Source organism: Leptonychotes weddellii, chromosome X, assembly GCF_054177405.1.
Source record: "Leptonychotes weddellii isolate Sample4059 chromosome X, ASM5417740v2, whole genome shotgun sequence".
NCBI lineage: Eukaryota > Metazoa > Chordata > Mammalia > Carnivora > Phocidae > Leptonychotes > Leptonychotes weddellii.
The window spans coordinates 20,102,798-20,109,741 of record NC_138385.1 but is presented as its reverse complement, the minus strand read 5'-3'; positions in this window follow the sequence as shown (position 1 = coordinate 20,109,741).

Below are 6,944 nucleotides of genomic sequence, written 5' to 3'. Positions count from 1 at the left end.
TTCACACTAATTTGGAGTCAGATTAAATAAGTTCACATTTCATCTCTGCCACTTATTAAATGTGTGACCCCAGGCAAGGCAAGTAACAACTTTGTGCTTCATTTCTTCATCTGTGAAACAGGGATGCTAATAAGATCTACCTCAGGGACATTCTGGAGAATAAATGAGTGGATATATATAAAACTCTTAGAAGAGTGCCTTAAGTGTTAGTTTTATATCAGTATCAGCATCATCATAATCATCATCATCATTATTAATATACTATTTGGGTAGAAAAGGAGATAAATTACTTTATTTAAATTTACTGAAAGAGTTGGATGTGACCACTTGTTCTTGGTAATCCATCACAGCTGAAGAATAGGATATTCTGGTTAATCCAATATTGTGTTTAATAGAGTATTATAAATTTATTTTATTCACATAATAGATTATCAAAGAATGTAAAGCATTAGATATTCTACACTAAACTTAATAGTGAAGAATTTTGTCTTTTAAATGAATCAAAAAATGTTTCACTATATGTTGGGGTTTTAGACTCATCAATAAAAAATTCACTTAAAGATTTTTGGCTTCTGGGCCTGTATGTAAGAAGTTAGAAGTCACCACCTTGTCCTAAAAGTAAAATCTGAATAAACTGAAAAATCTCTTAGATCTGTTAGGGAAGTGAATTTACAGGTCTAACCGCTTCCCCCTCCCATTGGAGAGACCAACAGTCTAATACAGAGTATCACAATGTACCAAAGCAGAAACCTCCATGGAAACTGGTGCCAGGGTAGGGAAAACTGAACTATAATTGACAAATTGATGGAGTCTCAATGTGGAGAAGTCTGAGAAATAAGATCTCCAATTGGACCCAGTCATCAGAGTACCCACACTTTTGTAAATTTTACCTTCTGGAGTTTTACCAGATTCTTTCAGTAAATATTGGAGAAAAATCTTCTGCTTCTGACAGGGGAAGGGTATAAAAATTTTTTTGAAATACCCTGGAGCATTCTGTTCTTTTTAACAATGTCTGCTGTAGGGGGAACTAACCAGACCCTAATCTGCTGGGGTTTTACTAAAGGCTAACTGACCTGGGGAAAAGGAAATACTGAACCCAAGTCAGCTCTAACCTTTCATGTGAGAGAAAGGAAATACCTAACTCAAGCCCATGGTAGCCATCCTGTCCCACCAAAGAGGGCGAGAACTAAGAATTATATGTAAAGTTTACAGTTTAGAGGCATAAACTCATAGAGGCATAAACTCACTAAAAGACTGAGACCTAAATATAGAATGCTTTCCCTCTTACCACAACATCACTAAATGCCTATTTATAACACTTCTTTTTTTTAAAAAAAAGATTTATTTATTTATTTATTTATTTATTTATTTTTATTTATTTTAGAGAGAGAGAGAGCACAAGAGAGAGTGTGTGAATGGGGGAGGGGCAAAGGGAGGGAATCCTAAGCAGATTCCCCACTGAGTGCAGAGCCTGACATGGGGCTCAGTTTCATGATCCATGAGATCATGACCTGAGCCAAAACCAAGAGTCAGATGTTTAACTGACTGAGCCACCCAGGCACCCCTACAAAACTTCTTTTACCCAAGACATCAATCATATTTAGGTATGAAGAAAAAAATTACAAGATATATTAAATGGCAAAAAGACAATTTGAAGATACAGAAAAAGCATAAGAACCAAGCTCAGATAGAGCAGGAATGTTGAAACTATCAACCTGGAGATTTAAAACAGCTATGATTAAGATGCTGAGGACTCTAATGGATAAAGTAGACCACATGTAAGAACAGGTGGGCAATGTAGCAGAAAGATAGAACTTCTAAGAAATAACCAAAACTAAATGCTAGAGGTCAAAATTATTGTAACAGAAATGAACTCCTTTGATTGGCTGATTAGTAAATTGGACATGGATTAAAAAAAAAAAAAAGAATCCCTGAGCTTGTGGACATCACAATAGAAACTTTAACATTGATAAGCAAACAGGAAAAAAATACTGAAAAACCAAAGCAAAATAGGATATTAAAGAAAAGCAAGACATCTACAAATGATGTAACATATGCATAATATAAATACCAGGAGAAGGAAGAAATTAAGAAAAAGAAGAAATATTTGAAATGATAATGACTGTGAATTTCCCCCAAATTAACGTCAAACATAAAACCATAGATTCAGGAAACTCAGAAAACACCAACTAATATAAATGCCAAAAAAGCTACACGTAGGTATATCATTTTTAAACTATAGAAAATCAAAGATAAGGAAGAATCCTGGAAACAAGCCAGAAGGGTGGAAAATAACCTTATCTAAAGAAGAGCAAAGATAAGGTTCATATCCAACTTCTTCTTATAAACCATGCATACAAAAGGGAAGTGCAATGAAATATTTAAAGTACTGACAGATAAAAAACACTAATGCAGAATTCTGTACTTGTGAAGTTATCCTTCTAAAGTTAAGGAGAAATAAATTTCCTTAGACAAGCCAAAATTCAGGGAATTTTTGACCAGTAGGTACCTTACAAGAGATGTTCAAAGAAATTATTCAGAGAGAAGGAAAATAATATAAGTAAGAAACTTTGGTCTACATAAAGGAAGAATACACTATATTGTACACCTGAAACTAATATTACATTGTAGGTTAACTAACTGGAATTTATTTATTTATTTATTTAAAGTAATTTTTTTAAGTATTTTTCTTTTTAAGATTTTATTTATTTATTTGACAGAGAGAGAGAGAGAGCACAAGCAGGGAGAGTGGCAGGCAGAGAGAGAAGCAGGCTCCCCGCTGAGCAAGGAGCATGATGCAGGCCTTGATCCCAGGACTCTGGGATCATGACCTGAGCTGAAGGCAGCTGCTTAACCAACTGAGCCACCCAGGCACCTACTAACTGGAATTTAAATAAAAACTTAAAAAATAAAGAAAGGAAGAGTACTGGAGAAGAAATAAGCAAAGATAAAATAAAATAAATAAAATATTTTATTTTTTATTATTAATTGATCCAATAGATAACAATGTGTTCAAAATAATACCAACATCCATTCAATTTAAATAAGTATATGATTGAGACACCCAGGCGCCCCAGGATGTTGTACTCTGTCAAATGATTTTTCTGCATCTACTGAGAGGATCATATGGTTCTTATCCTTTCTTTTATTAATGTGGTATATCACATTGATTGATTTGCAAATATTGTACCACTCTTGCAGCCCAGCAATAAATCCCACTGGATTGAGGTGAATGATTCTTTTAAAATGTACTATTGGATGCAGTTGCTAATATTTTATTGAGAATTTTTGCATCCATGTTGATCAGGGATATTGGCCTGTAATTCTCCTTTTTAGTGGGGCCTTTGTCTGGTTTTGGAATCAAAGTAATGCTGGTCTCATAGAAGGAGTTTTGAAGTTTTCCTTCCATTTCTATTTTTTGAAACAGTTTGTGAAAAATAGATATTAACTCTTTAAATGTTTAGTAGAATTCCCCTGGGAAGCCATCTGGTGCTAGACTTTTGTTTGTTGGGAGATTTTTGATTACTGATTCATTTTATTTACTGGTTATGGATCTGTTCCAGTTTTCTGTTTCTTCTTGTTTAGCTTTGGTAGTTTATATGTTTCTAGGGATTTATCCATTTCTTCCAGATGGCTAATATGTTGGCATATAATTTTTCATAATATTCTTTTATAGTTGTTTGCATATCTCTGGTGTTCATTATGATCTCTTCTCTTTCATTCATGATTTTATTTATTTGGGTCCTTTGTCTTTTCTTTTTGATAAGTCTGTCTACAGGTTTATCAATTTTGTTAATTCTTTCAATGAACCAGCTATTAGTTTTTGTTGATCTGCTTTAATGTTCTTTGTTTGTTTCTTATTGTTTATTTGTCCTCTAATCTCTATTATTTCCATTCTTCTGCTGAATTTAGGCTTTATTTGCTTTTCCTTTTCTAGCTCTTTTAGTTTTAAGGTTAGGTTGTGTATTTGAGAATTTCTTGCTTCTTTAGGTAGGCCTGTTTTGCTATATACTTCCCTCTTATGACTGTTTTTGCTGAATCCCAAAGGTTCTGGACTGTCATGTTTTCATTTTCCTTTCTAATATGTATTTTTTATTTCTTCTTTAATTTTCTGGTTAACCCATTCATTCCTTAGTAGCATGTTTTTAAACTTCCATGTATTTGTGGTCATTCCAATGTTTTCCTTGTGTTTGTGTTCAAGTTTCATAGTGTTGTGGTCTGAGAATATGCATGGTATGATCTCAGTCTTTCTGTATTTCTTGAGGCCTGATTTGTGACCCAGTATGTGCTCTATTCTGAAGAATGTCTCATGTGTACTTGAAAAGAATGTATATTCTGCTGCTTTAGAACGAAATGTTCTGAATATATCTGCTATGTCCATCTAGTCCAGGGGGTCATTCAAAACCATTGTTTCCTTGTTGATTTGCTGCTTTGATGATTTGTCCATTGCTTTCAGTGGATGTGGGGGTAAAGTTCCCTACTGTTATTGTATTATTATCAGTGAGTTTCTTTATGTTTGTTATTAATTGTTTTCTATATTTGGGTGCTACCAATTTGGGGGCATAAATATTTACAATTGTTAGATCTTCTTGTTGGATAGACCCCTTTATTATGATATAGTGTCCTTCTTCATCTCTTGTTACAGACTTTGTTTTAAAATCTAGTTTATCTGATAAAAGTTTGGCTATTCTGGCTTTCTTTTGATGTCTAATCGCATGATAGTTGGTACTCCATCCCCTCACTTTCCATCTGCAGGTGTTTTTAGTTCTAAAATGAGTCTCTTGTAGGCAGCATATAGATGGGTCTTGTTTTTTTTTTTTTTATTCATTCTGATACCCTTTGTCTTTTGACTAGAGCATTGAGTCTATTTACATTCAGAGTGATTATTGATAGATATGAATTTAGTGCCATTTTATTCTCTGTTAATTCATTGTTTCTGAAGATTTTCTTTGTTCCTTTCTAGTCTTTGTTGTTTTTGGTCTTTCTTTCCCACTCAAAGGGTCCTCTTTAATATTTCTTGCAGGGGTGTTTTAGCGGTCCCAAACTTTTTTAGTTTTGTTTGTCTGGGAAGGTGTTTATCCCTCTTCTATTCTGAATGAGAGCCCTGCTGGGTAAAGTATTCTTGGCTGCATATATTTTTCCCCTTAAGCATGTTGAATATATCATGACACTCTTCTGGCCTGCCAGATTTCTGTGGAAAGTTCTCTTGCAAACCTTGGCCAATATATGTTGTTCTAACTAGGTGTGTTTTGATGTGCTTATTAAAATAAGCCTGATCTTACTCCTGTGTCCACTAGAGCTGAAGCCTTACAGCAGTCTATGATCAGTAGACTTAGTGCATTCAGGGGTTTGTGCTGGTGTTCTGGGGGAGGGGTCTGCAGTTCCGGTTCCCAGTCCAACTTGCCCTAGTAGAGATATACCTGCAATGCACAGTGAGGTGGGGGTTGTTACAAGAGGCTTAAACCTCCACTTGGGGGACCTGTGTTGTTCTCTGAAGTCTGTCTGAGCTGATGTTTGTGGGAAGAAAATGGCATCACCCCCCCCATCCTGCGGGAGGGGAGTTCATACCCACCACTATTCAGGAAATCCTCACAGAAGAGTGTAGAATCTCCCCTCTTGTGTTCCAGACCTCTGTCAGAACTTTGCTTTCTCCCTCTCTGTCTGGCAGCACAGTACTCTTGTTTTATGTCAGGTGCACAGGTGGGTTTCAAAAACTCCAAATTTTAGAGACCCAGCATGATAGGGACCCATGCTGATCCTCCGGGAGTAGGTCTCCCTGCACTGTGGCTGGTGCTAGTTTGTCCCAGAAAAGCAGTTGTATGACCATGCAAGGGCTGAGATTTTATGGTAAAGCATAGTAAAAAGCTGGCTTCCCAGTTAGCTGCCTTCAGCAAGTCCCTCTGCTGCTATGCTAATTAATGAGGTCATTCGATGGTGATCACCATCTCTTTTTCCCCTGAGAGGCAGGGCCACCTTTCCCCAATGTACTCCAAGAAAGGGAACTGTTTCTTCCAATGTGACCCATGAGATCCTCAGACCGTGCTGTCTGCTCCTGGGTCCTCTGCTCACCTTCTCCACGGGAGCACCACTAAGTCTGCCAGGCATCCCCTCCACAGCACCACCCACAATTCTTTTCTCCCCCAAATCAACTCTCTGCAGCTCCTTTCCTCCACAATGTGGTCATTTTTCTCCCTCTAGATGTGCAGTTTGTTCTCTCAGTCCTAACATCGATTTCTCGGTGTTTAAAATGATTTGATATTTATCTAGGTGTTCGAGGAATGGAGCAAGCATAGGGTACCCTTACTACTCCGTCCATCCCCTCACATTCAATCTACAGGTGTCTTTAGGTCTAAAATGAGTCTCTTATATGCAGTTTGTAGATAGGTTTTGGTTTTTATCCACTCTGACACCCTATGTCTTTTGATTGGAGCATTTTAGACTATTTACATTCAGAGTAATTATGAATAGATATGAATTTAGTGCCATTTTTTTTCCTATTAAGTTTTTGTTTTTGGAGATTTTTCTCTGTTCCTTTCTTATCTTTGTTACTTTTGGTCCTTCCATTCAAAGAATCTCTTTTAATATTTCTTACAGGGGTGGGTTAGTGGCCACGAACTCCTTTAGTTTTTGTTTGTCTGGGACACTCTTTATCTCTCCTTCTATTCTGAATGATACCCTTACTGGATAGAGTATTCTTGGCTGCAGATTTTTCCCATTCAGGACTTTGGAATATATCATGCCACTCCTTTCTGTCTTGACATGTTTCTATTGAGAAATCTCCTAGCATTATGGGTCTCCCTTCTAAGTAAAGAAGAAATTTTTTTTTTAAGATTTTATTTATTTATTTGAGACAGAGAGAATGAGAGACAGAGAGCATGAGAGGGAGGAGGGTCAGAGGGAGAAGCAGACTCCCCGCCGAGCAGGGGGAGCCCGATGCGGGACTC